The sequence below is a fragment of the Passer domesticus genome, chromosome 8 (assembly GCF_036417665.1).
Source record: "Passer domesticus isolate bPasDom1 chromosome 8, bPasDom1.hap1, whole genome shotgun sequence".
In the NCBI taxonomy this organism is placed as follows: Eukaryota; Metazoa; Chordata; class Aves; order Passeriformes; family Passeridae; genus Passer; species Passer domesticus.
Window position 1 is genome coordinate 40,515,086 of NC_087481.1, and position 22,083 is coordinate 40,537,168.

The window sequence follows — 22,083 nt, forward strand, 5'->3', positions numbered from 1 at the left end:
GAACAATGCATTCAAGATTTTAAACTGCAGATCTAAGTTTCCTGCTAAAATCAGTGTGATATAAACAGTGTTACATACCCTTAATAACAGCTTATATGTGAAAAAGAAACCAAATAATGTTTTCGTATGGAATTAGTGATATCTTCATAAAGGAACTGTTGTTGTATGTTTTGTTGTAGGAAATACACAGGAAATATACAAAAGGGGATATAGAGCATCAGGAGTAGTATCTATTCTTCTTGTTCTGTAGTAAAATAAATTATTAATTCCCTTTAGGATTATATATATGTATATTAAAATAATTTTGCCTGACTCTTTTATTTTTAATAATGAAGTCAGTAGCAGGGATAATAAAGCTTAAAACTCCAGGGAAGTTAATGAAACATAAATTATTATTGAATTTGGGCTTCAGTCCAAATATCTGGTTACTACTTATTGTAGGGCAGCTCATTCATTTTTCACTCAGAAAAATACCTCACTATCTGTAATGCTACACAATTAACTAAGACCATTCCTTAACTTATTAATTAGAAGTTAGCTGAGTGAAATGCAGTGGTCTGCAGGTTCTCATAGAATTTGGTGGCAGAACTCTACAAAGGTTTTTCACATTCCTTCCAAAATCACATAGTGTGACAAGGATGTTATATGGTCAATGATACACGGTCAGTAAAATGGGCTTTTGTATTTAGTTCCGTTTTCCTAAACAATAGTGAAATTATTTTAATACCCCAGAAAGAACAAAGACATAGTGGTGTTTAGGTATTAGAGGAAACAGAATGCTCAGAGCTGATCCAGAGCTCTGGAAGGCTCTTAATGTTGAGAGAGGAGTTTGGTATATCAGGCAGGGAAAGTTTGCCTGTTGTTGGCAGGGAAAGCTATTCCTCTTAAGAAGCAGTGCTAATTCTCTCAGTCCATCCCATCAGCTCAAGAACAACCTCTCACCTTGGATTTCCATTCTTGGTCCATGATCTCACATGTCCCAGTCTGTCACAAGAATAAACTTGCCCCCTGACAGTCTCCCCATCCTCCATCCTTAGTGACAAAAGTTTATTTTGTCTATCTTGCTAAGAAGCAAAAATTGCCTCTATTCTCATCCCACCAAACTATTAATGATCATCATTACAGAAACTAAGGAATTAGGATGCACAGATGAAGTGTAATTTGTCCCACACTACTGTAGATGTCCAAAATTGCTCATATGCTCTGTGGTCCAGTGGTGTCTGTGGCTACAAGAAATCTCTATCAACGGGCTAGATGTGCAGAGGAGGAATTTCACTCCCCAAGGGTGGTTGTGTGAAGTAGAGAGCACCTTCCCATTCCAGTTTCACTGTTCAGCCTCAGGATTAGCATTTTTCACATCTAGGGTTACTTTCAGTTTCTCTTTACACAATTGGCTTGTACCAAGCATTGGTGTATTAATAATCTCTTATCCCCATCAGTAATGGAAATGTTGTATCTATTGCTTTTCTGGTTTTATCTCACTGACAGTCCAGGATTTTTTCTTCCATACTGGAAGACTTTCAGAACATGTATTTTTGACAAGTCTCAGGAGCCAAAGATGCATGTTTCTATCTTGAGGTCCACCATTTATGCTTGTAATGAGGATAGTCTGGACAATTATCAGACAAGCATTTCCCATTCTGTTGCTACCCAGAAGTCACCAGCCTCTGTTGGAAGATTTTCTCCATGCATAGATTACCAAGTGCAAAGGTATCAGCTGGTATTTGCAGAAGTAGTAATTCTGTGATGTTACCACGTACTTACCATGTTTTTTTTTTTTTTAATTTTTTTTTTTTGCTGTTGTTGGTTTTTTTGTTTTGTTTGTTTTTGTTACAGCAGGCACTTTCAATTTTTCAATGGCCCATGCACCACCATGTAGAGTCATTTAGGAAGAAAATATTTTTTCCTATTAAGGGAAGAATCTTTTCCAGTGGAAATTCTAGTGGTAACCCATTTCTGTTGAAAAGCTGGTCCACCCAGGTTGGTTATTCTGCCTTTGAGCTCACCTGAACTGCAGTAGCTCTTGTTATTGTTTGAGATGTCTCCTTACTGTGAGAGGGTGCATCACAAGTGCCTGGCCATTGTGCTGCCTGGGATACCTTTCTTCTGTGGGAGAGGGAAGCTACAGACCATGCAGGAGAATGAGAGCAGAAGGTAATCAGACCATTCAGATGTGGCTGAAGCAGAAGTAGACAACTTCAGGGAGGAAAAGGACTGGTGGTTGTGGTGTTTAAATCCATTTTTGTGTTCAAAACCAATTTAAAGAAAATTATTCAAGCAGCTCTAGGCACCAGTCTGAGTTCCAGCCTGCAACCTCTAAGGCTTTGAATTCACAGTCCTTTTAGGCAGTTTGTTTCCTAGGCAGCAAAGACTCTCACTGAGGTCAGCGTTCAATACACGTCCAGAGTTCTGCCTGATCTGGCAGGATCCATATCTGATGAGCCACTAGTGCTTAGAAGAGAACAAGTGGGAATGGGCTGTGGAATAGCCAGACCCGGTGAGGCTGCAGCGTACCCTTGTACCCCTGCACCAGTGCTGGCATCTGCATCTTCAGACGCCTGTTTACAAGTGGAATTTGAGGGCTGTGGAGAGAGGGTGGGGGGAAGGCAGCAGCAGCAGCTGGGAACCGTCGGTGACCACAGCTGGTTTTGCAGAGATCTCGCTGCAGATGGAGCTGGGGTGTCTCCGGGGTTCCCTGGGTCCGGGTAACGCTGCAGACCAGAGGAGGCTGTGCAGCGCCGCTCGCACGGCGGCTCCGCGCACACCGCTCGGGTCCCGGTGTCACGGCACGGTGACCAGCAGGGGACAGGCGTGTCCCGAAGGCACTGCCAGCCCTGGGACACTGCCCTGCCCTCGGGGACAGCCTGTTGCTCCGGGGGCGTGTTCACAGACAGCAGCTCTGCCGGGAGGCTTCTGTGTCTCCAGCTCGGGCAGTCACAGACTTCTCAGCCTTAGTTAGGATAGCAGCCTTAGTTAGGACAGCAGCTCAGTTAGGCCAGCAGCTTAGTTAGGACAGCAGCTCAGTTAGGATAGCAGCTTAGTTAGGACAGCAGCTCAGTTAGGACAGCAGCTCAGTTAGGATAGCAGCTTAGTTAGGATAGCAGCCTTAGTTAGGATAGCAGCCTTAGTTAGGATAGCAGCATTAGTTAGGATAGCAGCTGAGCTGCTGCCGACAGGCGTTTGTGTGAGAACCTGGCCCAGTGAGTCCACGGGGATCACAATTCTCCCCTGAGCTAAACCAGCTGTATTAAGGGTCTATGCTTTCTTAATTGAAAGTAAGAGAACTCACAAGAATTATATTTTCATTGACTTTTAAGGTTTACGTGTTGTTTTTAGGTCAAGTTTGTTGGGTTTGGTTGCCTTGCAGCTTTAAACTCAGCTTATTTTTGCTTTGAACCACAGTATGGTTTCTTGAAAAATAAGTGATTTACATGCTATTCCCATAAGGGGCAACGTTGCAATGAAGAAGAACAACTGTGAGTGTAGTAAAGCCTGACTCAGATCAGTAGTGTCCCTTTCACAGGTGAACTGGATATTGGTTTAGGGTTGGAAAGTATGAAGTACTGGAGGACAGCAGATGCTGCAGGTATTTATGTGGAGCTGATCCTGGCCAGAGGTAGTGTGAAGAATGAAATGATTGCTCAGAGAACCCTAGTTCCTAAAAATCCTGTTGTTTTATAAATGGAAAGGATTCTACTAATAAAAAGGAATTTGTTATTAAAAATGACAGATAAATTGTGACATTTTCTCCTTGTAAAAACTTACCAAGCATCTATGTTTGACCTAGATGCATTATATCTATATTGAATTTTAAACTCTTCTTAGTCTACATGAGATGCCAAAGCATTTTCATGCTAGTTGTGCTTGTCTACAAGGTCTTTTTTCCACCATCAGACACATGAGAATGTGTGCTCTTGCTATTGCAGTTGTGTAGATCCATGCTGTCATTTTCCCCTCAACCCTCCAAATACTATGAGACACATACTTTTGGGTGTATTCTTTCCCTGGGCAGGTGTTCAGAATGTGAAGATGTCTTCTTCAAGACAGATAACAAGCAATTGAGAGGTTTGACAGGTTTCCAAGTGTGCATTTTTGATATTCTTTTTTAAAAAACAAAAAACTTCTGCAGGAAACACATCCTTCAGAACAGGCAGGCATAAGAGTAAATGCTGCACCTTATTTTCATCACGATTCGAACAACCCCCTTAGATTTATTTTTTTTTTTTGTATATCAAACTGTTTTTACAGGACTACAGAATGCTTTTGTGGTTTTCCTCCAAGTGGCCTTGATGGTTTGAATCAAGGCAAGATCTGAGGTTAAAGGTAGTGTTTTGTATTAGATAAATAGCATAGGCAGGCTGAAAGGTGTTTTTAAAATTTATTCACCTATATTTGTGGGTCTAATGAGAGCTCTTTTCTCTGTCTTGTTTCTGAATTCATGAAACCTCTTCTCTTGTTTCTCTTGTAAGTAGTTACCTTTCTCTTCAGGTAATTCAACAACACAGAAGAATTTTTTTTTCTCCAGATATATCCATTTTTTCATATTTCCTTGATTTACTTATCTCTCATTTCTTCTATTCAGCATTTTTGAGGGCAGAGACCAACACCTCTCACCTTTTTCTGAGAAAATCCCATTCTGTCCTGCAGCCTCCAGAAGAAATATGGATGAGTGCAGAACACTACTTCTTGAGGGTTACACCATTAGCTGTCTCATTTGAAAGAGTTATTTAGGTTAACATCCCATATTATATTCAATATGCTTAAAAAAATCCAACAACCAACACAGAAAGTATGCCAGAGCTTAAAGTGGGGTTTTTATTCTGATTCCCATAGACAGAATTCCTGATGGTAAACAGAATTCACACATTGTGTGAGATGGACTCCAACAGATCACTGCTGTCTAGTTTGGGTCCACGTGGATATTTTGTTTGTTGTAAAAGAATACTAAGGAGATGTTTTGTGTTTTTCTGTTATAGTAAGTTGTGGACCAAAATTTTAAGGTCACTATATTAACTTTGGAGTTGCACCCAAGATGAGTCTGGCCCTGTCAGTTGTTAAATTCTTGCTGTGATTGATCTCAGCTTGCTTAGAAAGGGAGCATGCCAGACTAGCAACCACAGAAATCATCAGCTGAAACTCCACCAAAATTCTCATTCCCTGTAAATTGAAAAACTAAGCTTTGAAATAAGATGCTTTGTTCATCAATCTCACACTAATTTTTGATTAACATTATATAACTCTTAAACTATTAGGAAGATGACAATTAGAACAGTTTGAAGTATCTGAGTGGAGAAAAATAGGAATATCATTCTAAGTAAGTTATTGCACTGGTTCTTGGCATTTTGTGACATTTAATCTATGATAGTCTCAGCTGTAAATTTCATTGCCCTTCACCCCCATTAATCATAGATGTACATAGATATAAATAAAATAAGGCCTATTCTTGAGAGATTTCTTATATGAATCTAAAACCATCTATCACTGAATCATAGGATATTTCAGGTTGAACACACCTTTAAGATCCTATTTTGTAGGAAGGAAATAATAAGAGCACTTGCCCAGCTCTTCCTCCCCAAACTCTGTGCAGAGGGATTTTTTCCACAGAAAGAAGAAATACCAGAAATTCCATAAGACTCGCTTGGAATTGATTTATAGCAAATTAATGAAAAAAGCTTGTAGATAAATATTGGAGCAGAAGTGAAGCTAGTTAGTGAAGCTAACACTAGATTTTTTTTTTTAATACTGAGAGGTATAATTGTATATGACTTCAATAAATTTTTTTCTCTGAAATGTTATTCTTCCAATGTGACTTTTTAGATTATCAGGACATCAATGGGAAAAAAAGGAACAAACATATTTAAAAATCTGCCATCAGTAATTGGTGGGTGAGTCAGTACTGGATTAAAAGGACACTGATCTAATGGCATGCTAATTCATTTATTCATCCATAATGACATTGTACATTTGTGCTTCTTTGCATGCTAGTGATTTCCACATTAAATATCTGTTTCCAGTTTGTATACCAGCACCAGTAAATTTCTGTAAGCTAACAGTTCTGCATTCCTGGTGGGGATAGGCAGGGCATACTTTATTAACTCATGCTAATATGTTATTAGTTATATCAATATGATTTTCAAATAGGCATAATCTCTAAATTCCTAACAAGTATAGGCATATAGCCCATTACATTTTTTAGATTTTTAAAAAATCTCTAATGTTCAAAAATAAGAAATGAAGGGAACAAGTTACTTTACTTGAAATTACTACATTTTAGAGGGAGGAAGCTATGATGAAAACACCTAATGCATTAATAGTGGTCAGCATTTTTTTTGCTGGTTTTTTGGTCCTATATTCCAAATTTTATTACATTCATAAGAACGTAGTGCCTGTGAAACTTCATAAATACAATGTTTGCAGGAGCAGCATGGAGTAGCTGTGTTGGATCTGCTAGTTTCCTGTCACGGAGGTTTATGGAACCTTTTGCCTGAAAGACTGAAGCTCTAGAAGAGATGTGTGGTCTTAGAGGCTGGAGCTTTTCATGGGCATGAAAGATACATTTCTGTGATGAAGGGTGAGGTAAAATTCTGTGGGACAGGAGCATGGAATGAATGATCTGGTGTTCTGCCCAGCCCTATTTCTTCTGTATCATTTGAAAATGAAAAAAAAAATTCTTATCCAGCCTTGGATTTATAAAGTGAAAAGGTGATACACAACAGTCTGGGTAGTGAACCCTGACATAGCTGTTTGCAAAGAAGTGAATTTGCAAAGTAAATTCCCATTTCAACATTTCTTACTGAAATGTGATGGTAGCAGTAGCAAGTATAGACACTTGATGTGTGGTGTGATTGTGCCCAACAGAATCATATTAAGTACTTTTGTAAATGCTAGACTTTCAGTAAGATCTGTATCTCCTGCTGCACAGTTATCACGGTGTTGAAGAAAGATGTGAGCAGCTATGCTGATCAAATAAAATGTTAAATTGGATTTCAGATCTTCATCTGGCTTGATCTTTCATCATGAGCTTCTCCAGAAAGATTCTGAAGGACAAATAACTTGCATGAAAAGAAGGGATCTCAAAACAACTAAATTTATTAACAGTTCTACAGTAAATTGAATACTTTGTTTAAAATATTATATAAGTAATTTCTGATTGAGAGTGACAGTCTTATGGACCCTTTCCTCACACCTTCCCATCAGAAAGGTATCAGATTTGCCTGGTTAGTTCAAAACCAGTTCAATAAAGTATTAGCTGCAGTTGTTTAGCAACACATCTCCTTCAGGGGATTTCAGGAGATGGAGGTTCCTTCAGTGCCATTTCAAACAGTAGAAGGAACTCTTTGCTCAACAAAGGGCTACTGAAGTCCTCATCAGCTTTTCTAGATGCATTTTCAAGGTGTGGCACAGTTTCTTTTGGAAAAAAACCAAAAAACATTCCATACCCAGAAAAATACTTTAATTTCTTTATTAATATTTTAAAGACAAATGGAAGACGTGTCTGAACTCTGTTGCTCAGTATAGTGTTGTGTGGAATTCTGGTACTCAGGTGATACAGCACAACCTGCATAGGTTAGAAGATAAATTCTAGACCTTTATTATGACCATCTTAGTGTCTCCCAGAGCCTCCCTAGAGAAACAGGCATTACCTAATAAATTGTCAAGATGGGCAAGGGCTGCAGGAGGCTTCTGGCTTCACCAAGGTCTGTGGTTCTGCTCAGTGAGACAGATGAAAAGCAGTGAAGCAATGTATTCTGAAATTGGAAAGGGCTGCAGCAGGCAGTAAAAGTTTGTAGTCGAGCAAAGCTCCAAGCTTCTACTTTGTGTTTTTGGTGGGTCAGGCTCCTTCCATAGGAGCTGAAAGCAGCCATGGTGCCGCAATGTCCCAGAGCTGGGAGTCAGAGACCTAGTAAAGTGGCTCAGCAGGGTTGCTCTGGAGCAGAGGCAGCTTCCAGCAGCCCTATCTTTAGTGAGGAGTGTCAAGTTTTTATGAGCATTGTTACATTTTTATAGTTTAATGGGTTTTACTATTAAAATATAACAAAGCACATGAAAAATTTGCCATGGCTCAAATCTATAGCTACATTCAGTAGCTATAGATTCCTTGCTATCTGCATCATGGGCCCCGAGGAAATATTGAATAACAAAAACTATCTTAATACATCTTGCTTATCCACTTTAATCATCTCGGCCTCTTTCTAGTTAAACACAGGCTTGATTTGAGACATGTTTTATTCAACTTCAAAGCTCTCAGCAGAGTGGCTGGACTGGAATTGACACCTATGGGTTGACTTCTCCAGGAAAAGAAGATGGTAGTTTGTATAAAAACTGCAGAAGAGAGATCATTAGAAAATGTGTTTTGAATGACACTGTCCTAGAAATTAACAAGCACAGGATTAAAGAGTAGAGTGAAAACTTTCAGTAAAGAAGCAGTAAAGAAAAGAATGCAGTAAAAAAAGCAACCATGACTAATTGCTGACACTGAAAGTTTGACTGAATGGAGAATGGTATATTAGTTTTAAAAGGCAGTGCTGGCATATTGAGGTACAGGGCACGAAGGTAGATCCAGGCTGCAGTACAAAGGAAGTTTAGCATGGCAGGAGAATTTGCTCTGTTTGCAGGCCATGAGATCTATAGATCACTAACTATTGTTAGATTGAGATGGGCAGTACTCCCAGGGATGGCAGTGTTGCAGAGATCATGGTAGGACACTGCACTATCCACAGCTGACAGGAACTTCAACTGTGAAACTAGACTGGGGAACAAGTACTTCAAGAACAGTGGGAAATATGATGAGGAGTATGGAAAGCAGTTCCTTAGGGTGTATGAGGGGCAGCACTGACTTTTTCATGTTTGTAAGATAGAGTATTCTGTAAGGATGTTTGTTTGAATCTCTCTCTGCAAGAAAAAGCTCATATGTAATTCAATTAAAATCTCATGTGATAATTTTAAATGCCTTTTATTTCTATTTAATTGAAATCTGTAAGGCAACTTAAATTTAGTGGAGCGTCTATGTACTTGTATTGTTTTTTAAATGGTATTTAGATAACTTAAGATGCAGATATTTCTGTACCTAATGCCATTTTCAGAAGGAGGTGGTATCTCTATTAGGAATTTTAGAAAATCTTACTAGGCACTAATCAAAATTGTTTCATGCCTAAATATTATATAATTGGTTTCCTTGTGAGCTTTAGGATCAAAGAGCTTTGGAAAAGGAAAGTATTTTATTGTTATTTACTGCCTTCACTTAATTTTCTCATATGTTTTATAAGTTCCTGAAAGCCACTTCAGGGTTATGGCAACCTGACCCAGGTCTGGAATAAATCCTCTGATGATGATGTGTTTAGAAGGGATGTATTTACCACAAGGCATTCCAATGCTTGTCAGTGTTCCCTTGTCCCCAAAGATGTTTTGTTGCTACATTCATCTTCATGCTAACAGTCTGCATTTGATATCACTCACACTCATGATTCAGAGAACACAAGTTCATCAGGGGGTTTTTTATCATTGCCAAAGAAACTCCACTCATTCTTTTCTCCGTAGTCCCAGAGAAGAAATAAGGATTCTAGAGAACTATTCTGAAGGGAGCTGGGAAATTCAGTGGTTCTGCTTCATTACCCAAAGTTGCAGAAGCTCTTAGAGCAGAAAAGACTTATAATAAATATCACTGACAATATATTGAGATGACTGTTAAATAATACCTTCTTTATTGCAGTGAAAAGTGGTTCAACAGTACAATGAGCATAGAAAATCCTTCTAGTGACAGGGCATGTTGCCTTTTTAAGGTTCTAGAATGGCAGTTGACCTTTCACGAGAAGGCATGTAACCACAAGTGACAATGATGCCAGCTGGAAGGTTTTAAAAGCTTCCACCCTAGGAAGAAAGGAGAAGGAACAGTTATTCAGCAGATTTCTCAAAGGAAGGTGTCCCACCCTGATGGGAAGGAAGAGAAAGAAGCCTGTTCTTTTATTTCAGAGCAAAGAAGAATATGAGTTGGGATAAGGGGAGGTAGGAAGAAGTGAGGTAGAGAATGCCATGGGATAGAATGATGAAAGGGATGATACAATATGATATTGGTGCAATGCAGGGAGAGAAGCTGCTTAGAGTCAATGCAATAATTTCCTTTATCTGTAAGGATGGAGAAAGTGTTTATTCTATGATGTCAGAAGTGAAGGAGAAGAAATGTTACAGTACTGATTTTACAGGCCTGTTGAAACTGATCGCGTTAGTTGAGAGTGAATAGCTTGGAAGGTCATCTGCTCATAGTGGCATTTTTGTTGAGCCTCCAGCTTTCCTTCAAAAGATTTCAAAGTCCCATTAAAGTACCTGAATTGTTTGAGTGAAGAGATTTGAAGTTCTGTTGAGATCTAGTTCTCCAAATTTCTTTCCAACTTTTATATTCTCTCCAACTTTTTCACCATATATTGTTTTCAACTTTTCCATCAGAATCTGCATGGAGGCTTCAGTTAGATCTGGGTAAAGTTTTGTGCTGAGCTGAATTAATTGAATGCTTCTGCTTATTTTCAGTGTGGAAAGTTTTTATCTTTTCCTTTCCTATAACTGGTGTAGAATTTTCCATGCAATATAATTTATTCTTATGCCAATTAAATTGGTGCAGTTTACTTCATATGCTTAACAACAAAGGACTAATGTGAGTAAGCATTCGTTCTTATTGTTACAACACTGTGCATGTCAAGGAATTGTTTTAGAAAGGCTGATTTCTGTGGAATCTGGATGTGACTGTTGGTGACCCCCACAGATTAAAGCTACAGTTAACTGGAAAGATGAGGCTTCTGGCTTTCACATGTCCAGCATTATGTGAAATGGATTCACTGATAACTAAGTTCAATGACTGAAACTGGATGCTGTGAATATCCTTGAGGATGGGAAATCACAGCTGCTTAAACTTAATTAGTGTAGTGCTGGTGACCATTCCACCTCACTATTCAGTGGCTGCATGGCAGCACTGAAAGTGAAAATGAAGCTGAGCATAATGAAAGTTGCCATGCTGACAATGTCAGCACCATCAGTGTGTCAGTGCCATCTTCCCATGACAGGTAATGCATAAGGTGATGGATGTGTGTTACATCATCAGCTGCCTGCAGTCCACTGTCCCAGCTTGCACATCCCTAGATCTTACAGCTCGTGCACTCCATTAACACACCAACTCTGAATTGCTGTGTTAACACACAGTAACATACAATTACTGAATGTACAAAGTGATTTTCTGTATCAAAAATTGATTCAGTACAGAAAATACATATATACACATATACACATATACAAACATACTTCCATACCTGTATCATGTATTTTGCATAGCAGTGTTTGTTATTAAAAAAAAGTTCTCTGTATGTCTTTCTTTTCATATTCACTTTAAAATGAAATGGAAAAAGCTGCCTTTGCAAGGAATTTTTACTGGCAAAGCATATCATTTATTTTGGCTCCATAAATCAACGTGCAGTCATGTTGCAAAATATGGGTAGCCCATTTAGAAATATTCCATCAGGAGGTATAGAGGTACAGAATATTATACCTGCTGTTTCAAATAAATAGCATTCTCAATTCCTGTTCATCTGTATATAATATATTTTATTGCAATGTGGTGCTTTCCATCAAGTTAGTTAATTTTGTTTCTGCAATTCAAGATGTAATTGATCACTACAGTACTTGCCCCTGGGACAAAGTATCTTTTTATCCAGTGTGTTGTTTCAACTTTTTACCATTCTTCTGAAAATATTCTATATGAAATATTGTACCCTGTGCAATAAGTTTTATAGATTTTTCTAAATTATTTTCTCTATCTACAGCATATGTACGTACTCTGTAATATATACTACATGTCCTTCTGTTCTCTGCCTACACTTTGCTCTGCAAAAAGATACATTTCAACGTAATGTGCATGAAGTTTGTGGACGATTTCAGTTAACTTAGATCACAAGGCACATTGGTTAATTTTGTGTTTAGTGTCTTGTTTTCAAAGAGCTGCTCAAATAGAGAGTAATGCAAAGTTGGGTTTTTAATGTCAAGATGTAATTAATTTTATTTATAAAATTTTTCTTTTTGACTTTTAAATGATTGTAAATATTTTATTCATCTCCATGTTTGTACTGAAAACTCAGTATGTGGCATTAGGGGGTATGCCTATAAAACACCAGGTGATATGCTGGGAAGACCTGAGTGAGAGCAATTTATGTGGTTAGTGTTCTGTGGACTTAAAATTTAAGCTCTATCCATCTAAAATAGGTTTTCTAAGAAGTTCCATTGAAATTTTAAACAGGCATGAAAAAAATTGAAGTAAAATAATAAAAAAAATTCAGATATATGTTAAACTTTCCCTGCACAATGTATTTAAATTTGGAGATAGTCTAAATTTGTATTGCTGTACCAAACTGAAGACAAGGGCTTTCTCTTTATAGAGAAAATTAAAAATATTTTGATATTAAGATCATAAATTACTTCAGAAATATGAGTTACCGAATCTTTCTAATGCACTTATGCATCACTATTACAGCCAACAGATAATTTTGGAAATTCCAGAAATATTGTTTAGGTATTAAAATTTAGACTTCATTAAGGCATAATCCATGTGGTTTTGTGTTTGCCTTTTGTTAGGATTTTTATGAGTTGAGCAATTGAAAAGAATATTCATAAATCAAGAAGCTAGTTGCAAATAGTTACATTATGCGCAATCAGCTTTGAATTTTAAATGGATAGCATTTATTATTGGGGTGATCAGTCACATTTCTGATTCCTGAAATCTGTGGTTTTAAGCAGCTGGGAGATAATTAGTGCAGCATGAATTGCAATAACAGATCTTCAGTAAAAAAAATAATATATGTATTGTTAATAGTAATGAAAACAATATTATATTACATTCTGAACAATTGTATTTCCAGTATACTTTCAAGGCTAAGGAAAATGTCTATGTAGGAGAAAAACTTGTATGCTTTAATAGTAGTATATGAGCAGTAAGAGTTTCTAAAAAATGTTCCAGAGTAAACATAAGTGATTTCCCTTTTGAAAAACCCTAGCAGAATAGCCTGAATGTGTCTTTAAATGTTACTGGTGCAGCTTAGCCAGTAACACTTTCTCCACTGAACCATGTACTTAGCGCCGGAACTTTCTTGCCTGTGTAATTTTGCTGTCTGGCTATAAATTGTCTTGTGCTTTAATGCATTGCATACATCCACATTTCTTCTCTGAGACTGATGAGTGGATGAATCTGGGAAAGACTTCTTGTTATCAGGTGGCTACAAGTGAGTACTCAGAGCACTAAGCTCTAGGTCTGGGTGCTCAAAACCAACGTTGATTTGTTACGTTCCTGTTTCTAATAGTACTGAACTCTCAAACTAGCCCATGGAAGTGTATTCATTAAAGAAATATCACAGCACTTACCAATACTTTAAGACTCTTTAGGAGTGTTTTAATTTATTCTCAACAAATACTGGATTGAACTATGTGCTTGCAGTCCTTGACAGCATTGGAGGTCATCACTCAGCTGGGTGCATGTGACGAGCTGGGGACTGTATTTGTGTGTTCTTTCTTTGGCCTTTGATTTTGCTTTTGTAGGCAAGATTCATGGGCTACTCTGCTCTTACCTATTGTGGTTTCCTGTCTTTTCATTATGTTTGCAAGGCGAAACTGCAGTAGTCTCTTCAGGATGTTTTCCTGACTGCTCTGGCTGTGATTGGAGAACTGAGGATTCTTTTTTTTGTTTGTTTTCTTTGTCCATTTCTCACCAGGTGGTTCACAGTGTGCATCCATAATCCTTCCTTGTTGATTGATGTCACCATTTACTAGCAGAATATATATTATATAATTTTCACTATTCAAGGAAAATATGTTGCCAGCAAGAAAGAAGGAAGTTAGGTTTGGAAAATAATTCTTAATTTTGTAACAAAATATTTCAGGAATATATCTTGATGTTATGAGTCCTCTATTACTTCCTAAAAATCATTATTTTTGAATATACCATCATATAGCTTTTCACATACTTCTTTGAGTCATTATTCTTCTTCTGAGCTTCTAAAAACCAGAAATTCTATCTGTCTTTCAGGTGCTACAAGAATCTTCAACTGTTTATAATATAAATGGTAAAAATCTACTTTTATGCTTATGTTCTTAACAGTTGTGTATTGTTTTCACCATTAAACATTGCACATTGTAAGCATGTTTTGCACATTAAAAATGAAGGTAGAAGTTATATGTGTTGGAAATTTAAATATTTGGGGGGAAAGAGAGGAATAGATATTGTGGGCATGTAAGTGAAGAATGCCAGATGCAGAAGGAACTTGCATTTATAGTTCTGGTGTTGACACTGACATTTCTCTTTGGAAAGAGAAGAGATGTAACACTAGTGAAAACTGGAAATGGAGAATGAGTATGAAATCAGAATTAAGAATTCGTCAAGGTGCCTGAGAGACTGCAGGGAAGTCTGAAAGGATAAGGTGCTGGGTCAAGGATTCAGAGTACCTTCATTTTGTAATCATCTGCCTTTTTTTTTTTCTTTTTTTTTTTTGGCAGTAAATGAGGCAGTTATTGCAACAAATTTTGGATAATTTGTATGCATTTGCTATGCAGCTTCCTAGAGCAGGTCCACTTTGAGCATTGAATTAGAAAACTATAGATGTGATTTCTGATTATCTTAGCAGATATTTTTATGCAGGCTAGAATTCAGGAGGCAAACTGAATTATAGTATTTTCACATATTGACTGTTTGAACTGACTACTTTAATAATACTTTTGAAATGATTTTTCTGCATGTACTAAGGACACATATTCATTCACATTGTGAAATTCAGGTATGCACAGACTGGACAAATGGGCACATTGAAGGAAGGATGTGCACAGAGACCCAGATGTACTCAAAGCCAGGAGGGCATAGGGCTGTGCATACACATCCTCATCAGAGGCAAGTTCACATGCTCAAAATGGGAGCCACATGCCCATGAACAATATCGCATGAATACACACAGATACCTACACACCACGGTTCCCTTCACAGCTGTATAAAATGACAGAAAGGCCTGGAGCTCTGCAAACAGCATTAAAAGACATCCACACAGCCATGACTGTCTCAGGCTGGAAAAAAGAGAATACTGAAAAATACTGTCTGGGAGAACAAAACAGGAGAGTCAACCCATCAAATGTCTGGAACTAAAATAATGCCAGAGAGTATATCCCAGCCAAAATCACTGCCAACAGCTAAGTTAGTCACACAGCAAGAGCAGTCATCCACACATACATATGCTGCAAGAAAAATATCCACCACCTGCCAGCTGGCTACTAACAACCATGACGTGTGTGTGTGTGTGGCCAGTGTGTTGGCACCAGTGTTGGAAGAGGAAGAGGAGTGGAAAGAAAGGAAACAGCAATAGGAAATCAGAAACAACAGAGGTAAAATGGAATCAGTGCTCCCAGTCAAAACATTTGTTTAATAGAAACAGAAGTCTGGAATGTGTGCAATTTATGTTTTACACAGTGAAAGGTCCTGGTCATGTGTGAAACTTCAACCTTCTTGAGTAGCAGGAGGTCCTATGTGTGTGAAGCCCATTGCTTCACTTAGCACACATCAGATGTCTTGAAAATGCCAAACAATGAAACAGGTGGCTAATTGGCTTCCATCCTTTCAGTTCCTACAATAGGAAGAAATTTGGTCAAGTGGTGAGGAGACAATGCTCAGTCAGGCCTCCTGGATGGTGTTCTAGACTTTCTCTGAAGTGCTGTGTGATCTTGGTGACTCATTCATGGTTTTTTGTGTATAAGTCTGCTACGCATAAAATAGGGATAATAATGCCTATTTACCTATTAAGGGTTCAGGGAGGTCGGAAGAATGGATGTAAAACTCCTTAAGATTCAAGAAAGTAGAGGAAAACAGAGTAGCAAATGAAATTCCTGAAATCTGTTTGTGAGTTAGATTGCTACAGTGCTGCAAGGCAGATTGGAATGAAAACAGCATTTCATGGGGGTCAAATTCCATTTTCATGCTGATTCTCTATCTCCTGTGCTTTGTTACTATAGTTTTCAGAACAATACTTTTCCCCCCCAGTTTCATGCTCTTACTGTATGGCATCTCCACACGTGAACTTTACTTTGAAAAACAACAAATTTGATTTTTTTTTTTTTTTGGTGTTTTCATACTTGCTCTGAACAGCTTGTAGTTGTTTTTGCTCTGTCATTCTTTTGCCTTCTTAACACCATTCTTTAGAAGTCATAAATCCTCAAGGAAGACAATACAGTTAACTGTTAATGTATTCCTCCCTTGGGGATTAGCCATAACTGGAAACTCATTTAATCATATATTACTATTTAGGTTAGTATAGCTTTTTGTGTTGACTTGATTTAATGCTGTGTTTCCTTCACTCTCGGCTCATAAGGAACTGTTACAAACTAGCCATAGTGGGAATCCTTTCAGCCGTGCCATGCTGCATGTTTTGGCTTCTCGCGTGCCATGAGACATAGCTTAAAGTTGGTCAACTCACTTATCCATTCAGACACCCACTCAAACAAGTGTGGTTTTGGCCAGGAAGTCAATTCAAGATCCAAGAACACATATAAATTTCTCTTGAAATAAATATTGTTTCCAAGACATTAATGTATTTTTAACAAAAAAAGATTTCACCAAAAAGTTGCAGACCAGCAGTATGATATTTTTTTTACCATGGGAATTCACCTCATGGGCTAAATTTAGAGGTGCTCAGAATTTTTCCATGAGGTATTTTGTCATCCATCAGTGTCATTCCAGAAAATGAATACATGAAGGTTGTTGTTTTGACAATATGCATTTAAGAACATAAAGGGGATGAAGCATTTTAGTGGGATTCAGTGTTGCTTGGCAAAACTGAATTTTGTATTGAGATGTGTTTTTTCTTGAATTTTTTCTCATCAAATGATATTTCATCGTGGCACATTTTGGAAACTACATGGAAATTATTCTTCTGAGAAGATGCTTTTCTGGCCGAATGATGGCAGGTGTGCATCTGCTTTGCCCATTTTTTGAGCCCACCAAACAGGAGAAGTCCAATTCAGAAGCCATATGCTGGTGCTGAAAAGCAAGACATATTAGCTCGGGCTCAATGCCATGTTTATATGGTTTCATGGCTTTTGGAGAGCTGCTGTCTGGCTTGTGTGAAGTGTGGTAGAGTAAAAATCCAACTGCCTGCATCTCTTTGTCTGGACATACCCAACATCTGGTCAGAGAAGCAAGCTGTAATTCACTGCTTGGGAAACTTGCTTCGTCATTCTTCAGCTTCGCTTCTTACTTGTGTATTAGCAGGTGATCTTCGTTGGTACAGTGTTCCTCTCATGCCTGTTATTACTGTACACTGGAAATTTTATTTAGAAATAAAGATGGTAGAGCTGCTCAAGGTTCCTTCATTAAATTCTTATAATAAAAACCGACTTTACATCCAGTTGAGAAAATTAATGAAAAAAATGCTGGTTGGATTAGAAAAGAATTTAAGTGAAGAGTCATAAACCAAAAATTGTTACAAACCCCAAAATAGTTCAGGAGGAATGTCTCTTTCCTGGAAAACTTTGATGTCCAATTTAATTTTATAGGTGTGCATATATTTATATATATATTTTCTTTTTTCTAATTGGATTTTCAGCAAAGTCAGTAAAATACCCAAAGGGGGAAAAATCCTTTAAATTGTTACTGGTCAAAACCTGATCACAAAAAAAAACTACATTAGACAGAAAATTCTTGGAGAAGTTGCATATTACTATTTTTTCCTCTCAATCAGTTAATAACATTTGAATCCATTTAGGGAAAATGTGTTAAGTTGAGATGAAGTTCAAGAGTGTAAATTGTTTTAAGTCAAGAGTATCTGCAGGACTTTTAAGGTGTTTGAGCCTGGAAGAAAATACTGGTAAAAGCTGAGATCTAGGTATGTTTTATCAATGATTTCCTTTTGTTCTTAGGTTAGAAACTTCTCTGTATACTCATCAGTTTTCCAAGCAAGCCCAGCAGGATGATCTGGGAACTTTATCATCCTGTTTAATGTGCTGAACCCACAGTCATGGTTTGTCCCTCTGAAATCAAAACATTTTCTTGTGGATAAAGGGGCCTACCACAAAGAACTATTTTTTAGGGGCAGATTTCAGGCTCCCTTTGAACAAAACATTCTTTTCTGAAATTAAGGTCCAGGTGAAAGAAAAGTGGTGCTGGAAATGCAGTGTATAGGAATGAGGGTTTGTCACTAGTGGCTAGCAGAGGCTGTAGCACATTACCAGACAAAACTGTGCTGCCGAGGAGCTAAAGGTAAGTCTTGAAGCATATTTCCCAGAGGCTCCAGGTCCCTGAAGCTGCCTTGCCAGATGGGGAAGGCAGTTCCAATCAGTCATCAAAGCTGCTTCCTGTAGAAAATGCCGGAAATACTTGTGGAGTGCTGAGTGGAGCTGGCAGACAGCAAGAGAGTTGCCAGTTCCACTTTGGAAGTAAACATCTTGGGCTCAGTTCTGCTTCTGACTTTCCAACAAAGCTCCTTCCCAGCTGGAGACCTCGCCCATCCATCATCTTGGCCTGAGTGTACATGATGACATTTTAAAAGGCTGGTTCAGTGCCTCACATCTTTCAGAGTGGGCATGGGGAGTTGGTTGGCAAGGCAGGAAGCAGAAACAGAAATACAAAACCTAGCACAGGTGAGTCCTTGGGGCTCTTACACACTGTTACCATACAAATAATAGCTGTCTTGATACCAGCACAGTCAATTCAGCAGTATGTGTGTGGGAGTTTCCACTAAGTTAACAACAGTTCATCTTGAACCTCCTTCCCACTTTTTGGGATGGTTGTGCTAAAGACAGAATACTGATCTGGTACCACATGGCAACAGAATGCTGAAAGACAATCTTCTCTAAAATAAATCAGATGCATTCTGCTTCATTCAAGTCAAAATATGATTTGCAGACTGTTGTAACATTGATGGTGGTGAATTTGAAAGGCAGAAAGGGCTAAGCATCCTGCTTGAAGTTTCACAGAGCTGTAGAAAGTCATCACCTTGAGTCATAAATTCTGTGATTTTACAAAATTATGGCTTTTTGTGTTCATAGCACAGACTCAGGTAACTGCTTGGTGATGGTTATGGTGGAGAGCCATCAATTTAGGATGAAATAGTAATTCCTTGTAATAGCAAAAACTGGTTGTTAGGCTCTTAACAGAATCCTAACTCCAAGAGTGTTCATGTTTAAAAACAGTGATATATGTGTATCATTTGTCTCTGCAAGGTAGATTTCAGTGGAGCATGTTTATTCCATGCTCTCCTTATAACACAGACAGTGTCTTCATCTTGGTGTTGATAGTGTCTCTAAGATATGAGAAATTGAAGTTTAGGTGATAAAGTCTGGCAAGACAGTACATAACATGCTAAATCAAGGAAGAAAGCCTTCCCTGAGGTTCTTATTTCAGTTCATCCTACCAAGAAATCTAAGTTCTGGGAAACAGGTGTATATTCAAAGTGTGCAATTCCAGTTTCCTATGTCCTTTCCCACAAGTGAATGAGAGATACAGAGCATTGTGATTGTCTCAGTGAAGTTCAGCAGTTGTTAAAAAGTCTAAGGCACTGACTCTGTGTAGGCTGGTGAGCAAACTAAAGCTGAAGTGATTACTTCTGTTCCTTGAACTAATACGAAAAATTGAAAGGATTCAGTTTAATTGAGAGCAGAAGCTTATTCTTCACACTTTGGAAAAACACATTATATTAAGACAGGAGTGAATTCACTTTCAGGGGAAGGGCTGCTCAGTCCCTTTCTTGTTCATGGTATGCTGCATGCTTACCAGAATATGCAATCTGCATGTAGTCCAGATAAGGATGCAAGACAAGACTATATTGTTTTAAGTTCTGTCATACACTCAATGTGTAAGTTTAGGGATGTAATTTAACCTCTTCATTCTTCTGTTCTCCAGACATTAAATTTTTCCTTTGCTCCTCGAGATCCTAAATTGGAGAGGGGCAATAGTTTCTATTTAGTACCAAATACGCCATGAATTTCTGGGTGCCAGAGTAATAAAACTGTAATCCGTTCTTCTGAACAGTTTGTAGATGGAGGATATTGTTTCATTTTATGCTCTAAACTAAGTAATCACTTTCTCTCTGCAGGAGCTTTATTCTTCAATTGGCTATAGAGAGCCTGAGAATATGAGTCAACTAATTTAATCTGAAGTTTTGCTTTGTTCATGTCTCCTGTAGTTCTTATGAATTCTGAAAAGTCAGTTATGCTCTGTATTCTGCTCAGTGTTGCAAAGACTTGCATGTCCACCTGTGTTCATTTTTGCTCATGTGCTCATTTCACTTATCAGTGACCACCCGTCTCTGAATTTTCAAGGTGAATGATTGAATTGAATCTTGCTGCAGTCTTTCCAACACTGGACCACCCACTTATCCTGGGTCCTTTCAAACAAACAGGCAAAACATTTAACTTCTTTGTTCACCCTCAACTTTGCTGGTATTATTTTACAAGCATAATTTTGTTTAATACCTGATAATTAATGGTAATAGCCTTTTTAATTTCTGCAGCTGTCAAAACCACACATCTCTAGCAAAAGCATAAAGAATATTGGGTATCCAGGCAGTAGGCTGTATTATCCCTCCAGTTTGTCTCAGCTAAGAAAAATATCTCCATGATGTAACTGACATAACTTTGGTTCTTGTTACTGATGAAATTCATGTGGGGTGGTTGTTGATTTTAACGATCTCAGTCCTTTAAGTGCCTAACAAAGGCATCAAGGCAGACAGCTTCATAAAGGAAAAGGACACATCTCTGCTTTATGCCTTTTCTTTTAAAGAGTATCCAAGGAGGGCAGAGGAAGCTATACAGCAGTCTTCACTAGATACATGACACATACTCTTTAGTTTACTGTCCTGTTTGTCACATGCCACTGCTCAGAATGTGTTATGTTATAAAGATCTTGGAAACAAGTTGCAAACCCCACAGCTATTGTACCATTTTAAATCTCTGCCCCCACAGCTGGACCCCAGATCGTAATAGAACAAAAGACCTTTCCACATATTCATTATGTGTCTGCAACACAACTATGTTCTTGTTAATGAATTTAGAAGTGGCATTGTCCACTGCTTTGTGCATTGCTGTGGGGATTCAGGGGGCTGGCATGGATGTTAGTCTCAGTTCTGTGGCTGGAGTATGGTATAACTTTAGCTATGTTATTTAGCCTCCAGGTGCTGGACCTTGGCAGAGGATAGCATAACAAGAAAGCATGGATAAAGTCATCATCTCTAAGATTTTAGACTATCTGTCAAACATAATTCTATGATTCTGGAAAATAGAGGAATAATTAAAAAAACTAACCTTAACAGTAAAGCAGTGATGACTTACCTATCATGACACAAATTCGTGCCAGCCCAGGAAAACACAAGTTGCATGAAGACAGGTCTGTGTTTGTCCATGTTGACAGATCCATTTTAGATACCTTGTGTGTAGACATGAAGCATGTTTAACAAAGCTAATTGGAACTGGGCTTTTTAGTGTTAGTGATGCCAAAACTAAAGTAAAATGGTTCAACATGGGTTGTTAAACACAATTCCACAGCAAGTATTTTCTAATTACCTTGGCTGATTACTATACATGGATGTGCTTCCTTCCCATGATAGAAGTTCCCGGGATTTTTGGTGAACAGTTATAAAGATAGAGAGACCACATAATGGCAAACCAAGTAGTCACCAAAAAGACTGAGCACCATTGTGTTTTTTTATTCAGTGTTGTAAGACATATAACAGAAAGAGTTTTTCTGTGACCAAAACCCACAGAACATCTCTAGGTGATTCTGTTTTGTTTGCTTCAAGAAGAGTGGAGGTGGCACATGGTGTTGTGTTGTGTAGCCCCTTGCTGTTGGATCAGGATTAGATGTTACAGGCAAAGGAATACTGAGTTGGGGTTTCAATAACAGTGTTTAGCTGTGTGGCTCTTAACTTAGTTCTGGCTTAACTTAGGCTTCCTGTTTCCATTTTGCTTGGACATTTTTAGTACAAGTCACTTTGTCCAGTTCAAAGGACTTTGTGGACTGTGAAAGGGGCTGCATTGCCAGGCTTCCTTTAGAGAGGTAAACATGTTTGCCAGCGGTTCAGTTTGTAG